The sequence below is a fragment of the Ovis aries genome, chromosome 3 (genome assembly GCF_016772045.2).
Source record: "Ovis aries strain OAR_USU_Benz2616 breed Rambouillet chromosome 3, ARS-UI_Ramb_v3.0, whole genome shotgun sequence".
NCBI classification, from domain to species: Eukaryota; Metazoa; Chordata; class Mammalia; order Artiodactyla; family Bovidae; genus Ovis; species Ovis aries.
In genome coordinates this window covers 76,309,434-76,326,293 of record NC_056056.1, presented here as the reverse complement: position 1 = coordinate 76,326,293, position 16,860 = coordinate 76,309,434, and the positions used below count along the sequence as shown (strand labels likewise).

Here is a 16,860-nt window from a genome sequence, read left to right as displayed (position 1 = left end):
GAATTCAGATGGGGAAGGGAGCTTCATATTTCTGAGTGCACAGAAGCTGTGACCTTATAGTCAGTCCTATCCCAGTTCTGCCTCTACCTGTGTGACTGTGAGCAGGTTATTTGAGCTTTTTTTCTAACTTTTGTTTCCTCACCTGTAGAGTGGAGATAATGAGAATCTGTCTCAAAGGTTTGCTGCACAGGAAAAGTGAATTTAAAGTGCTTTGCTTATCATAGGCCCATCAAGAGTATTTATTAATACAGTTTATAAATACATCCCTTCTGAGTGAATGAATGAGTTGAATGAATATAATGGAAGGTTAGTTGAGAAGTCTAGCCTGATGTCCCCCAGACCAGCAAACAGCTTCCTTAACTTCTTTAAACATGTACACTTAAAAATGTGTTATTTTGGGTGAGAACTGGGTAAAAAGAGAGCACTAAAGGTTGTTTGGGAGAGCTCCAAGGACAAACTTCTTCAACTTTATAGCTCTACTGGGGGTTAGGCTAACTCAGCAACTGGGGAGAGGACATGCCTCTCAAACCCTCCTATGTCTCCTCGCTGACTCAGCTCCAAATTCAAACCCAACCAGGGCTTCCCGCTGGAGACTTCCAGAATAACAGAATCCATTTCTTTGGCGAGGGAAGGGGAATAAAGAGGGGGGAAGGAGACCTTATTATATGGCTGCTTTCTATGAGCAGAGCTAATTAATTTCTTTTGTTGTCTCTTTTGGAAAGAAAAAAAGTTATTGAAGAAACTTAAGGCCCTCTGGTAATATGAGTGCACCGACAAATAAGACTGAAGGCTTTTTTGAAAAGAAGTAAAGTCTGAAAGCAGAAAACAGCTCTTCATGTCTCTGAGGAGATAACAAAGATTAAAATAAGATGGTTAGTTTTTTTATTGGTCTTTTTTTATGCTTGCTAATATCTAATGAATAGGGTATTTTCATAATGAACGTGTGTCTTGAAAACCAGTTTATTCTCCAAATCAAGATACATCTGGTTTACTCATTGTAACACCCTTGCTTTTTTTTAAAAAAATGAGTTGTGTTTGCCTTGTAAAAATAAAATATATGCAATTAACAACACCCATATGCTCAATGCAATGAGCATACGACTAGTAAGTTTTAAAACCTCTGGGATGGGTTTCTAATGTGATTACAATAGGTCATAAAAGCGGGTGAGAGAAACTAGTTTTCCAGGTTAGAGTATCTACCATCTACTGGCATCTATGACACTTTGGAGTAAGACAGTAATCATCTAGGAAGAAATTACTACTGTTGACTCATCAATCCATGAACTTGCCACTAATTACAGTGCCTCAGTTTCCCTATTTTATAAAATGAAGTTGTCACCTGCCTGCCTCTCTGGAGTGTTTGGAAAACCCAAGGAGATAATAACCTGAGTGTTTTTAAAAAACAGAATACAAATGCTGAATAATAATAATAACAGGGAGTCTTTAATAACAGGAGTCCTTTAACAATACTCATCAAGGGTAATGACATTACTAACCAGTAGGAACAGGACTCTGTCTTGCTAACCATTAGTTTGTATCATGGGAAATTGGTGGGGGATTGGCTTCTCCTTCAGGTTGGTTTCGGCGCCTCCGGAGGCGGAGCCCTTAGGAAAGCTGGTCTCTCCAGCCAACACGAATGCCTTTAGAAAGACATCGTGCAAGCAGGTGAGCAAGGAGGGGACCGGCGCCTCAGAGTTCAACTCCTTGTCCACGGATTTAAAATCTTCCATTCCTAGGTGGTTGGGGGAAAGAAGGAACAGTACTTTTGAGACCTAAACAAGTTACAGGCGGGTGGCCACCCAATCCTGCCACAAGATGGCGACAATCCAGCTGGAAACACCTGCCCGGGCCGGCCGGGTGGGTTTCCAGGCGGGGAAGGGCTTCCTGCCTCAGACACAAAGAAGGGGTCCTTCGAGCCGGGAAAGGGGCGTTTGGGCGCTCGCAGAGCGGGGACTGGGAGTCTTTGCCGCGAGAAAGTATGCCCGGGGAAGTAGGGCGGCTACCTTCTTACTCTCATAGGTTTCAACTTTACAGGACTTGAAAAGCTCGAGGGGAATTTATGCAAAAAGCACCCGAGAAATTCCAGGTTTGACCCCCTCCCTCTGCCTAGAGGACCGTCCAGATGCTTCCCGTACCGGCGACATTCCCGGGATTCCGACAGGGGGAGCGGGTGCTTCCCCGGGCGGGGCGCGTTCGGCCTGGCCCGGGACCCGCTGGGAGAGAGGCTGGGGCCCGGCCCGCCCCGTCCCTGGAGCCCCGGTGCTTTGAGGCGTGAGACTTCAGACTTGAGCCCCCGAGAGGGATGCGCTAGTTGTTGTTGTTATTGTTTAGACGTGCTCCTAGGCTCCAAATCCGGGCAGCAGCCACAAAAGGCGCCCCCCCCCCGCCCCTCGCTTTCGCGGCACATTTTGCTTGGGAAAAGGTCTGCGGGGCTTCCGGGGGTTGACGGCGGGGGTTCTCTTTGTTTTCTTTTCTTTTGTTTTGTTTTGAATGCAAGGAACCGCCACACCCGCGTTTGTCTCAGTCGGGAGTAAACTTGCTTTGAAACGCAGAGCTGTTAGAAAACACACAGATTCCCATCTCCTAGTCGCCCTGAGGTACCCTATGCTGTGTATGGGGGCTGCCGAAACTGGACCTGGCCAGCCTGGCTTCCACTTCCAATCTTTAGCCTGACTGAGGGAGCCGCAGGCAGATCCCTGTTCCTCCAGTCCGGGTGTTGGCCAGCGCTGGGAAGCAGAAGGGGAAGCCCAGAACAATGGGGTCACTGGCCTCAATTGGCCATTTATCTGCCCACCCTTCTGGGGTCTGGGGTGAAAGAGAGCTTTGATTGAATTTGTGCCACAAACAATTGATTGCCTTATTTAAGCCTATTTACCTCGTTTAAACGGCAATGGCACCCCACTCCAATACTCTTGCCTGGAAAATCCCATGGACGGAGGAGTCTGGTAGGCTGCAGTCCATGGGGTTGCTAAGAGTCGGACAGGACTGAGCGACTTCACTTTCGCTTTTCACTTTCATGCATTGGATAAGGAAATGGCAACCCACTCCAGTGTTCTTGCCTGGAGAATCCCAGGGACAGGGGAGCCTGGTGGGCTGCCGTCTCTGGGGTCGCACAGAGTCGGACACGACTGAAGCAACTTAGCAGCAGCAGCAGCAGCAAACCAAGGTTGTGTACTCCTCTGTCCATAGAATTCTCCAGGCGAGACTCCAGGCAAGAATATTGGAGTGGGTAGTCATTCCCTTCTCCAAGAGATCTTCCAGACCCAGGGATCAAATCTGGGTTTCCTCCTGCATTTCAGGCAGATTCTTTACATTCTGAGCCGCCAGGGAAGCCCATTTAAGCCTTATACACTATTATTATCTTCATTTTACAGAGGAGGAAACCAAGGTTTAGAGATGTTGAGTGATTTGTTTGCCCAAGGCCACACAAGTCTTAAAGAGTGGGGCTGGGATTTGAATACAGATCCTTTCTGCTAAGCATCAGGTTGTAGTACCTCCTCCGGGTAGCTCCCACAGCAGCACTGGGAGACAACAGGGTCAAGTATGAAGACATACATGGTGCTGTGATGGTGCTTACATCTTCTTGCCTTTAAATGTGTGCTGGGCTAGTCTGGCCTGTCTTCTTTCCTTCCTTCCACAATCGCTTGTGTGTGTCGCTTCGTCGCTCAGTCGTGTCTAACTCTTTACCCATGGACTGTAGCTCACCAGGCTTCTCTGTTCATGTGCTTCTCCAGGCAAGAATACTGGAGTTGGTTGCCATTTCCCTTCTCCAGGTAAATTCAGATAGTAAAGAATCCCGCAATGCGGGAGACCTGGGTTTGATCCCTGGGTTGGGAAGATCCCTTAGAGAAGGGAATGGCTACCCACTGCAGTATTCTTGCCTGGAGAATTCCATGGACAGAGGAGTCTGGCCAGCTACAGTCCATGGGTCGCAAAGAGCCGGACATAACTGAGGGACTTTCACTTTCACTTTCTTGAGGGGATTTTTCCAGACCCAAGGATTGAACCAAGGTCTCCTGCTGTGAAGGCAGATTCTTTACCTTCTGAGCCAGCAGGGACGCCCCTGCAATTGCTTACTGAGTGCATATTATACACCAAGGATTGCCTAGGCATTGAAATATCACAGGGAACAAGACAGATGACACTACGCAACCTTTGCTAAGTCCCTTAATGTTCTAGTTTTTAAGCTATTGTCTCTCACCCCAAACCATCTTCTATATGTGACTTTAAAATACTACAGCTGGGGACTCTGCAAACCACATTTCTTCTTTGCTGCTCCTTTCTGTTAAGCTCTGCCAATAGGGGTGCTGGAGGGAGATTCAAGGCAGGAGGGCAAGGAAGGCTTTCTGTTGGCTTGCTATCCCTATCGTTTTCACCCCAGCATCACTGGTAGGTTGTGGCCTCCATGTTCCCTTAGTATCTCTATACAGTTATCATTGTGCCTCAGCTGTATGCGCAGCAAGGGTGCAGCCAACCATCTGCAGACTGAGCCTGGGCTCTGGGGACCCCTCCTCTGACATCCTAGGTTTTTATAATCCAGTCTTTTTCCTTTGTTTCCTGGTCCTGGGATGGTAACTGCTTAGTTCAGTTACTATCTCTGTTACATCATTGTTTCCTTTTCTCCCAGTCCTCTAGTAAATATTTAATAACCAACGCTCCAGGAAAACAAAAAGAAACTTGATTTGTAATGTGTACTCATTTTTGTAATATAGGTCATTCACCACGTGTAATTTTTAACTGCCTACATGGCATTGCTGAATTTCACAAGTTGATGTGAACAGTTTGTGTACATAGATGCCTGCAACCAATCCCCTAAAACGAATTCTCTCTGTTGAAGGATCTAGTTTGCTTTCTCTTTTCATGACTGGGTCCTGACAACACTTAAGCTTCTGAGAATTTATTTGTTTTTACTATAAAATGGAACTACTACAATTTCTTCCACCTAACTGACAGAGTTTTGGGGATGATATGACATAACATATGAAACACTCTGCAAACTACTTTTTAAAATTGGGTACTCTACAATTTTGGGGCATTTCTGCTGGAAGGATATAAAGCTGAGATGATAAAACTGGGCAAAATATGTCAATGACAGCTCACAGGACAGCTCACAGAGGTGTTCCAAGTACCTTTAGAACTCAGGGTGACTTCAGACCGGGTATGGAGCCTAGTGACTCAGAATCAGAACTGTGGTCATGGCAGTGACTGGGCTGTGATATTACTATGTGTATTGATTGTTTTTCAAGGATTCTAGGACTGCATATTGTGCAAATCAAGAAAACACACAAAACCAAGGGACGAACAATTGATATCACTCAACTAATAGCACATAGTTGAGCAGCATCGAGCTTTTACACTTTGCACTACTCAGTTGTACAAAGGAAATAAAATTTCTTTATCTTTCCATAACTGATCTAATCTTGTCTTCAAATTTTCAACCCGTGAGTAATGAGAGAAGAAAATAATCTGTACATTTTCAAATCACCAGTATCTCCACTTATACCACTTAAATAATCTCTTTTGAACGACTCTGAATTTGTAAAATGCTCAGTTCTAAATAGATAGCCAGCAGGAATTCGCTATTTGATTCAGGGAACCCAAATCTGGTGCCCTGTGACAACCGAGAAAGGTGGGATGGGCTGGGAAGTGGGAGGGATTTTCATGAGGGAGGGGACATATGTATACTTATGGCTGATTCATGTTGATATGTGGCAGAAACCAACATAATATCGTATTATCACAATAAAATAAAAAGATACCTATGTAGGTTAAAAAAAAGAGTTTGGCATAACTGAAAACAAATTAAAATTTTACTTTAAAGAAAAAAGTAAAGTCATAGGGAGTACTCAGAAGGAAAAAAAGCTCAGTTCTCTCTATTTCCTCTCCCACTCTCATTTAGGTTGCTGCTGCTGCATTTGGGGAAAGTGGGAGCTTACATGACTTCATGGCACCAGGAGAGAGGAGAACTCAGATCCACAGGTCTCCTGCTTCCTAGCCTGGGCTCTGGACTGGTCTTACCCAATTTTTTGTTACTCACTGGCACACACACATGGAGTCTGAGTTCTCAGATACTTCCTTCTGATTTGAAAAAGTACTACATACTGAGGTTTTTCCATCCTGACTCCAGATTGGCTATTCCATCAGACCTAAGCCCCTTTCTGGTACCTTACTAAGGCAGCTGGGAACTCCAATATCTTCTATATGCCACACACAGACTATAGAGAACTGCCTCTGCTCTCCTGCCTTCTCTGAGACCACACCATCATTCTTCCCAGGCCGGATATAGAGAAGCCAAAGGCTGGGCTTCCAGAGGCCTGCAGCCTCTCCAAATCATGCCCTGGGAATGGAGTCACCAAATTCAATTAACTTGGGCTCCCCAGTGCCCAACCAGATGTCTCGACAGTCTCCTCACCTTGAAGTTCAGCCCGGAAGGAGGGACTGGAACTCTGGCACTGGCGTCTGACCATCTCCATCTCCCTCTGGATGTACTGTCCTTCCTTTCCCACACTTATACCTCTTTAGATTGAGTGATCCTCACCATAGCCTCCTGTCCTGGGGGACACCAGGCCTCATGAATAACGGCTAAAGGAGTATCTTCTCTACCTCGGTCTGGGTTGATGTTGAAGCCTCAGTAACTCTAAGATCTATGAGTTACAGAGGATGAAAATACATAGGTTTAGTACTCTCAAAATATTGTAGATGAATACTTCAGTATTCCCCATTATATATAAGTACTTCAAAGCAGTGATTGACAAAAGTAGAATACAGTAACAGTTCTGACTAATGTTCTACTGATAGTATTTTCATAGCTAAAAAAAAAAAGATCCTTGGTTCCTCTGCTTGCTAAAGTCATGCATGCTTATTGTAAAACCAACAGAACAACCTAAAATACATTTCTAAGTGTACAGTGAGGGCAGGAGAGTTCCTTAGTTCTGGATTGGCCAGGGACCACTGCTCACAGAACAGCACAGCTTATAAGAGATTTCTCCTTTAGAAGGTGCCAGGGTCTAGGGGCATTGTCCTTACAACTGGAAATCTCTTTTTCTTTTGAGAGTTGGAAACTGGCAAGGATATTTTCCCATGAGTTTGAGGGAGCCTGAGAATAACAGCTTGAGGATAAGAATATGACCCGGGAGCTGAACTAGAAGGTGGGATATATATGAGGTGTAGGGGATTCATGGATACAAAATTCAGTATAAATGTGTTTTTGGAACCAACCTGGATTGGATTTCCTACTGAGCTTCTGCTATATCTTTCTTTATGAGCACAAATGCATCCTAGTTTATTTGGGTGTGTTTTACAGTGTTTGATGACATTTATAAAGTAGGGTAGGAGTGTTCCTTCTCAGTGACAATATTCTGGAAGTATGATGGGCTGATGGGTCCCAATATAATACAAATACTCTGATAAGTACCATATGCTTCTACTTCCATTCTCCCATTTTATCCTCTGAATAGCACCTTGCAGTATCTAACTCTGTGTATGTAACAGATGAGGCAGCAAGAAGTCCCCAATAGGTGAAATGATTGCCCCCAATCTCATAGAAGGTAGAAAATAGAACTGGGACCGCACCAATGTGCACAAGGAACATTGCACACCATCAACCCATCAGCCACTGCAGCCACCCCTGGCAGCATACCCTGAGGGGAACTCAGGATGAAGAAAAATAGCATACTAGCCTTAGACAGTTAAGATGTATATCAAAGGAATAATTTAGGTGAGCCCAGACTCTTGTATCTTCCCATACATAGAAAAGCATTGAAATCATAAACTTGAGATGTCTGTTTTTGTGTGTGTGACTAGCAGTAATCTTTTGATGTTTGACTACATTTTGTTCTTTTATTTTCCCAGCAAAAACTGCTTATCCTGGCTCCTTTCTTACCTTTTTGAACAGTCCCAAAGAGCTATCTGAGAGGTTATCTCCCAGACTATAGTCCTCTGTATGGTCGCAGAATAAAACATGACTCAACTTTTAGGCTGTGCAGTGCTTTGTTATTTTCAGTTAATACCTAGGACGCCCAATTCTCAGTCCAGGTCTTTTTCTCTACACCAGGTTGACCCCATAAGGCAAATGAGGAAGAGCCAACTAACTTCCCTTCCGTCCCTTTTGGAGGCTGGGTGTTCCAGAGCCCGGGTGTTCCAGAGCCCAGCTGAGGTTTGCCAGCCTTTGTGCTGCTCTGCCCCAAAGTCAGGGAATTAGTGTAGAAGTCACAGTGACCAGATATCCAAGTTGGCTTTTTTGTGTTTTCCCCCATCCTTCTCTCCCACTTTACAGATGACACAGCTGAAACCCAAGGAGGCAGAGTGTAGATCAAAGAGGAACTTGAACAGGGGAACAGAAGAGGTTAGAGTACATGCTCAGTTTGGAGGGTCAGGGTTTAATTAGTGCAAGTGGAGATAGGGAGCAGAACCACCAATAACTAAAGACATCCCAGGATTCCTGGGCTCGCAGGAATCAAAACCCTGAGGGTCAAAACCCAGGCAGCTCTCAGTAAATATTAAGTCAGTAATTTTGCATGTCCTCATTCCAGTCTGCCTTCACTATCTTCTGTCCCCTATCAAGCTTAGGGTTCTATTTCCTCCAAGGAGTAAAACTGCATTATATATAACATTTGTAATAAAGGCCTTGATAAGCTTTTAATAGCCAAAAAAATGGATTAGTAATTACCATAAACTTTTTTTATTTCTTTTCAAATATTACTACCTTTGCAAAGTCTTTGGGGGGCAGTATGAGGGTACATATTAAAATATTTAAAATATCTAGTAGTAGAACACTACTCATAAGTCCATCCCTGGAGTCAATTATGAACTTAATAAGAGAAAAAAAAAGAGTGGGTTTCTCACAGCTGAATGAGATCTCTGTTTCTGTTCTATTCTATTCTGGACCAGCAACATTAGCATCACCTGAGAGCTGGTTAAAAAGTGCAAATTCCTGGGTCACAAACCTACTGAGTCAGATATTCTGGGGGTAGAGCCCAGCAATCTGTGCTTTGACAAGCCCTCCAAGTGTTTCTGCTGCACCCTCAAGACATTCTTAGTCTGGACTGTATACACATTTCCCCTGCTTTTGGGAAATAGAATGTTCCTATGAAACCTTTTGAAGCCAAGATAGTGTAAATCAAAGGAGCAATTACCTTAGGACACATCTTGCTCACAGATGAAAAAAATACACCAAGATAAAGCACAGATACTCACAGATGCAGTTCAAAGCTACGGCTTCAAAGCTTGAGGCTGAGATGCTGAATGTGGTTCCTGGGGAGGGGGCTTAGTGGTGCCATTCTCACTACTCAGGGTGAAACTCCACCTCTTTAACTGCTCCCTGTGAAACAAACGCTTAAGGCTATTTTAGCTTTTCACCATTTTCTGTAAAATCAAAAATCCTCTCTGGATTTTTGTTGTTAGCAAAAATAGGTACTAACATAGGTCATTCATAAAAATGAACTAGCATAAAGGGAAAGGGAACATAAAAAATTATGGGACACCCATGTTATTATCACTTGCGAATATTTTTAAAACCCTCATATCCAGTCCCTACCCAAGAACATCCAAATTAGAAATTCTGAGTGTGAGACCCAGGCTTGTGCATTTTTCTGCAGTTTCCCCAGTGGTTCCAATGTGCAGACATGGTTGAAAATCACTGGCACAGAGATTTCTCCAGAACATGGTGCTATCACTTGTGACTGTTTTACTTATTTATTCCACACATAGTGAGCATATACTCTATGAGAGACCCTATACTTCTTAACATACAAAGATGAATTGCCTTAAAGAAAAATATACAAACACATATTTCTTTGCAGCAGTGGGAGCTCCAGAGGATGGCTTGGGGAAGGGGTGGGCATAATCTTGTCTCTATCTCCTCCCTCTTCCATTCTTTGACACCAAATGCTGAGAAGAATGTGGAGCCACAGGAACTCTCATTCATTGCTGGTAGAAATGCAAAATGGTACAGCCCCTTTGGAAGATAGTGTGGTTCTTCCTTACAGAACTAAAAGTACTCTCACCATGTAATGCAAAAACTCACACACATTGTTATGAAGGCATTATTCATAATTGCTAAAACTTGAAAGTAACTAAGATGTCTTTTAATGTACAAAAGGATAAATAAACTGTATGTACATCAATACAATGGACTATTATTCATTGACAAAAAGAACTGAGTTACTGATATTTCTCTATGGAAGATACACAAATGGACTGCAAACACATGAAAAGATATTCAACATCACTAATTATTAAGGAAATGCAAATCAAAACCATAATGAGATATCACCTCACACCCATTAGGATGTTACCATTTAAATTAAAAAAACAGAAAATAACAAGTGTTGATGAGGATGTGAAGAAATTGGAACCCTTGTGCACTATTGGTAAGAATGCAAAATAGTGCAACTGCTATAGAAGTTCCTCAAGAAATTAAAGATAACATTACCATATGACCCAACAGTTACACTGTTAGGTATACTACTACTACTACTACTACTACTACTACTACTACTAAGTAGCTTCAGTCGTTTCCAACTCTGTGTGACCCCATAGGCGGCAGCCCACCAGGCTCCACCGTCCCTGGGATTCTCCAGGCAAGAACACTGGACTGGGTTGCCATTTCCTTCTCCAACGCATGAAAGTGAAAAGTCAAAGTGAAGTCGCTCAGTCGTCTCCGACTCGTAGCGACCCCATGGACTATAGCCCACCAGGCTCCTCCATCCATGGGATTTTCCAGGCAAGAGTACTGGAGTGGGGTGCCATTGCCTTCTCCACACTGTTAGGTATATATCCCCCAAATTGAAAGTAAGATATCAAAGAAATATTTACACCCATGTTCATCACAAGTATTGTTCACAATTGCAAAAAAGGTGGAAGCAACCCAAGTGTCCACTGATGGATGAATGGATAAACAAAATGTTGTATATACATCCAATGGAATATTAGTCAGTATTCAGTATTACCATTAAAAAGGAAAGAAATTTTAACACATGCTACAACATGCCCAAACTTTAAGGACATTATACTAAGTGAAGTAAGTCACTCACAGAAATACAAATACTATAGGATTCTACTTATATGGGGCACTTAGAGTTGTCAGGTTCAGAGACAGAAAGTAGAATGGTCATTGTGAGGGGCTAGAAGAAGGGAAACGTGAGTTGTTTAACAGTTGCAGAGTCTCAGTTTTGCAAGACGGAAAGTGTTCTGGAGATTGATCGCACACCATTGTAAATGTACTTTATGCTACTGAACTGTACACCCCAAGGTTGTTAGGATAATAAATTTTGTGTTTTTGTTTGTATGTGTGGTTTTTCCTTTTTTCTCAGCTGTGCTGCACTGCTTGGGGAATCTTAGTTCCCTGACTAGGATTTGAACCCATGCTCCCTGTGGTGGAAGCATGGAGCCCTAACCATACTGACTAACAGAGAATCTTCCATGGTTGTGTATTTTAACACAATTTTTAAATATTAGCAGCAGTGGCCAAGATGGTGGATACATCAAGGATCATAAGCCTCTAGGCTTAGGCTGACAGAAGTATAATTCATTAACCACACCATTTGTTATTTAGGTTTTTTATATCCATGGACCATTTTTGCTGGCTTCTGGATTTGCCTAGGGTGACAAGAATAGGATCATCTATAATTGTCAATGTTAAAGCAGAAAGCCTTTTGAAAGAGTTAAAACAGAGAAGCTGACATGGGCCATATAACAAGAGAGGACTTGCACAAATGTGATAGAATTGGTGAAAGGCCAAAGACTGAAATTCCAGAGGAAAAGTGGGACTCCAAACTCTACAGCTGGGGAGTATATCCATGATGAGATAAGCCAAAGTACAGAGGTGATATGGATCGGGAAGAGAGAGTAACAGGCCATCTTGCGGGAATGTGAATTTGGAGAGTAAAATTTGTCAGTCTCCTTCTCACTGGCAGAACCAAAATTGAACTTTTGCCTGAAATATGATCTCCTCCACACCAGGGCCCTGCTTATTCTTCAGTCTCATTTCCCCTCCCCCCTCCCCATACACTTGCCTTCTATATTAAGGAACTTGAAATGCTCCAACATGTATTTGTTCATTCCACAAACATAAATGCCTACTATGTGCCAGGCCCTGTGCTAGAAGGCTTCTCTGGGAGCTCAGTGGTAAAGAATCTGGCTGCCAGTGGAGGAGACGCAAGAGATGCGGGTTTGATCCCTGGGTCGGGAAGATCCCTGGAAAAGGAAATGGCAACCCACTCCAGTATTCTTGCCTGGGAAATCCCATGGACAGAGGAGCCTGACAGGCTACAGTTCATGAGGTCAAGAAGGGTTGGACACAACTGAGCAATGGAGCACACAGAAACATACTGTGCTAGAAGGTAAGGGTACAAGCCTTCATGCAGCCTATTATCTAATGAGAGAGGTAAGCAAGTAAGTAAACAGGCAATTATAATGTAGTATGGAAAAACATCTATTTCTGCTTTATTGGCTGTGCCAAAGACTTTGACTGTGTGGATCACAATAAACTGGGGAAAATTCTGAAAAAGATGGGAATATCAGACCACCTGACCTGCCTCTTGAGAAACCTATATGCAGGTCAGTAAGCAACAGTTAGAACTGGACATGGAACAATAGACTGGTTCCAAATAGGAAAAAGAGTACATCAAGGCTGTACCTGCTTATTTAACTTATATACAGAGTACATCATGAGAAACGCTGGGCTGGAAGAAGCATAAGCTGGAACCAAGATTGCTGGGAGAAATATCAATAACCTCAGATATACAGATGATACCACCCTTATGGCAGAAAGTGAAGAGGAACTAAAAAGCCTCTTGATGAAAGTGAAAGAGGAGAGTGAAAAAGTTGGCTTAAAGCTCAACATTCAGAAAACGAAGATCATGGCATCTGGTCCCATCACTTCATGGCAAATAGATGGGGAAACAGTGTCAGACTTTATTTTGGGGGGCTCCAAAATCACTGCAGATGGTGACTGCAGCCATGAAATTAAAAGACGCTTACTCCTTGGAAGGAAAGTTATGACCAACCTAGATAGCGTGTTAAAAAGCAGAGATACTTCTTTGCCAACAAAGGTCCATCTAGTCAAGGCTATGGTTTTTCCAGTAGTCATGTATGGATGTGAGAGTTGGACTGTGAAGAAAGCTGAATGCCAAAGAATTGATGCTTTTGAACTGTGGTGTTGGAGAAGACTCTTGAGAGTCCCTTGGACTGCAAGGAGATCCAACCAGTCCATTCTAAAGGAGACCAGCCCTGGGTGTTCTTTGGAAGGAATGATGCTAAAGCTGAAACTCCAGTACTTTGGCCACCTCATGGGAAAAGTTGACTCATTGGAAAAGACTCTGATACCAGGAGGGATTGGGGGCAGGAGGAGAAGGGGACGACAGAGGATGAGATGGCTGGATGGCATCACGGACTCGATGGACGTGAGTCTGAGTGAACTCCGGGAGATGGTGATGGACAGGGAGGCCTGGCATGCTGCGATTCATGGGGTTGCAAAGAGTCGGATACGGCTGAGCGACTGAAATGAACTGATGGTACTATTATGGAGCGAACAGGATTTAAGGGTCTAGGAAGACTTCCATAGGGGAGACTAGAGCTAAGACTTGAATGATGAGTTAGAGTTAACCACCTACCTCTAAGAAGAGGGTAGGGAGGTTGTAAGGAGAAGAGAGATGGGGCAATGGGAGCAGTACATGCAAAGGCACGGAAGACTGAGAGAGCGTGTACTTTGGAGGAACTGAAAGTAGTTTTCTGTGATTGGAGGCTGTGAATGAAGAGAGCTGAGGCTGCTGCAGAACAAGCAGGGGCAAATCACGCAGGGCCATGTAAATGTTGTTAAAGTTGTCTGGGACTTAACCCTAGGAAAATGGGGACATGGGAAGCAAGGAATAGTGCATCCAATTTTTGTTTTAGAGAGATCATTCTGTCTTTAAAGCAGAGAGTGATTTGGGGTTACTGGGGAGAATGAAGGCAACACTGGAAGTAGATGACCAAGTTGCAGAGAAACAGTGTGACCTAAACTAACCTAGAGGCAGTAGAAACAGGATTCTGGAGCCTGCCCTGAAGATCTGCATTCAGCAGGCCAATGGTGGGATCCAAGCTCATCATCTGTGGGGCCCAATACAAAATGAAAATATAGGCCCCTCTTGTTTATAAAACAGGAAAATGATTTTTTTTTTTCTTTCATGCTTACTCATCTGTCTCTGTGTTTTCAGTTGTAGTTTAATGTTTCACTCCGTTAGGCATGAGGATACTTGCTGGGCAGTTGCAGGCCTCATAATGCCTCAAATACTGGAGCCCTGCACCTGAAAAGTGCTTAAAATAGTTCCTTACCAGGAAAATGCAAATTAAGGCCACCATAAGACACAACTACTCACTCAGCAGAATGACTTAAATTTGAAAGAAGATCTACAGATGGCCAACGGGCACATGAAAGGATACTCACCAGTGCTAATTATTAAAGAAATGCAAATCAAAACTACAGTGAAGTATCACCTCACATCTGTCAGAATGGCCATCATAAAAAAATCTACAAGTAATAAATGCTACAGAGGGTGTGGAGAAAAGAGAACTCTCCCACACTTTTGGTGGGAATGTAGATTAGTGCAGCCACTACAGAGAACCATATGGAGGTTCCTTAAAAAACTAAAAACAGAGGAAAATCGTGTTAGGATGCAAGTGGAGGTTGGAGTGATACAAGGTCAGGAGCCAAGGAATATGGGAAGCCTCTAGAAGCTGGAAAAGGCTGGGAAACGCACTCTCCCCAAAAGAACAAGCCTTCAGTTTTCACTGGGTAAGGCTCATTTTGGACTCTGACCTCCAGAACTCTGCTGTAGAATCCTTACCTTGCATCTGTGATGAAATGTTCTGAGACGGGCTATAAACCTTCAAGAATTAAACCTTAAATGGAATGATGATATCGACTCTCCTGACTTCAACTAACTATGAATTAGACTTTGCCCCAATTCTATGCTAAATTTTCTGCTGTTCAAGCCACCTCATGGATATGTATGTCCCCTTAGCTTAAAATTTTCCCAATTTTGCTATTTGTGGAGACACTGCTTTGGGAAAGATCCCCAGTGCTCTCCTTACTTTCTGCAAGTAATATTAAATCCTTCTTTGTCCCAGAAAAAAAGAAAAGCTAAGCTAAAAAGAGAGTTGCATATAATCCAGAAATGCCACTCCTGGGCACATATCCAGAACAGATCAAAACTGTAGTTTGAAAAGATACTGTTTTCCAGTATTCATAGCAGCACTATTTACAACAGCCAAACGTGGAAAAACCCTGTGTCCATCAACAAATGAATGGATAAGGAAGATGTGGTATATATAATATATACTTATTATATATTATATATAATGGAATATTACTCAACCACAGAAAATAATGAAATAATGCCATTTGCAGCAACATGGATGGATCTAAAGAGCATCACATTAAGTGAAGTAAGCCAGAGAAAGACAAATACCATGTGTTATCACTTATATGTGGAATCTAAAATATGACACAAATAAACTTATTTAAAAAACAGAAACAGACTCATAGACATAGGAAGCAAATTTACTGTTACCAAAGGGAAAAGTTGAGGTGAGGGGTTGTGACAGATAAATTAGGAGTTTGGGATTAACAGATCACACAGTACTACTAATATATATATAATAGAAAAACAACAGGGACGTACTGTATAGCACAAGAACTATATTCAATATCTTATGATAATCTATAACAAAAAATAATCTGAAGAATATATATCTATATAAATCACTTTGCTATATACCTTAAACTACCACAACATTGTAAACCAACTATACTTCAATTAAAAGAAAAAAAAACAAAACAAAACTAAGCGTACCAAGAGTTACCAAGGATGTATTTAGATGTAAATAGACTCAATCATTTTGGGAATGTTGACAGTAACTACCAAACATAAACCTACTTTATGATTCAGGAATTCAGCTCTATATAATTGCACATGCTCATCAACAGAAATGTATAAGAATATCCACAAATCTTTATTCACAAAAGATAAAACCTGAAACTCTCAAATGTTCATCAAAAAGATAATGGATAACAATATATATATGGAGATATATATTATATATATAATATGGATATGCAGTATATATGTGTATATATATAATAGTGTAGGGAACAATGTATGTGATATATATGGATAAGTAGAATATGGAATATCCATAGAGTAATATACAGCTAAAAATAAATGAACCAGTCACAAAATATTATGGATAAGTATAATATGGAATATCCATAGAGTAATATACAGCTAAAAATAAATGAACCAGTCATAAAATATTATTTATGGATGATTCTCACAGATATTACATTAAGCAAAAGAAACCAGATAAGAAAAGTTCACACTGTATTTCATTTATATGAAGTTTAAGCACAAGCAAGACTAACTGATGATAATAGAAATCAGAATAGTGTTTACTTTGGAGGGGTATAGACTGGAAAGGGGCCTAAAGGAAGCTTCCAAACTTGAAAATATTCTATATTTTGGTCTGGTAGGTGGTTATGAATATACACACATAAAAGTAAAAATCCTTCAAGCTGGACATTTAACATTTGTATTCTTTATTGCATATAAATTATACCTTAAAGATAAATAAAAGAAGATAACCTACTGCTCAAAACAGTTGGAAGTGCTTCAACCCTTGAAGGAAAATAAATATCAAAGGAATATTCAATATGGGTTAAATTAGATGCCCACATTGCTAAATCGAGGCTTCTCTGATGCCTCAGACAGTAAAGAATCTGCCTGCAATGCAGGAGACCTGGGTTAGATCCCTGGGTCGGGAAGATCCCCTGGAGAAAGAAATGGCAACCCACTCCAATATTCTTGCCTGGAGAATTCCACG

The 16,860-nt window shown here is 42.1% G+C and overlaps 2 long non-coding RNA genes across 2 annotated transcripts; one reads left to right on the top strand and one right to left on the bottom strand.

Moving 5' to 3' along the window:
- Nucleotides 1-1,421: 1,421 nt before the first annotated feature.
- LOC114113603 (uncharacterized) lies at nucleotides 1,422-3,153 on the bottom strand. Its single transcript, XR_003588507.3, has 2 exons — nucleotides 2,876-3,153; nucleotides 1,422-1,732 (listed from the first exon to the last, which is right to left on the bottom strand). It is a non-coding gene; the product is annotated as an uncharacterized LOC114113603 (long non-coding RNA).
- On the top strand, nucleotides 1,573-7,975 carry LOC121819054 (uncharacterized). The gene is made up of 2 exons (XR_006059203.2): nucleotides 1,573-1,665; nucleotides 5,900-7,975. It is a non-coding gene; the product is annotated as an uncharacterized LOC121819054 (long non-coding RNA).
- Nucleotides 7,976-16,860: the final 8,885 nt, after the last annotated feature.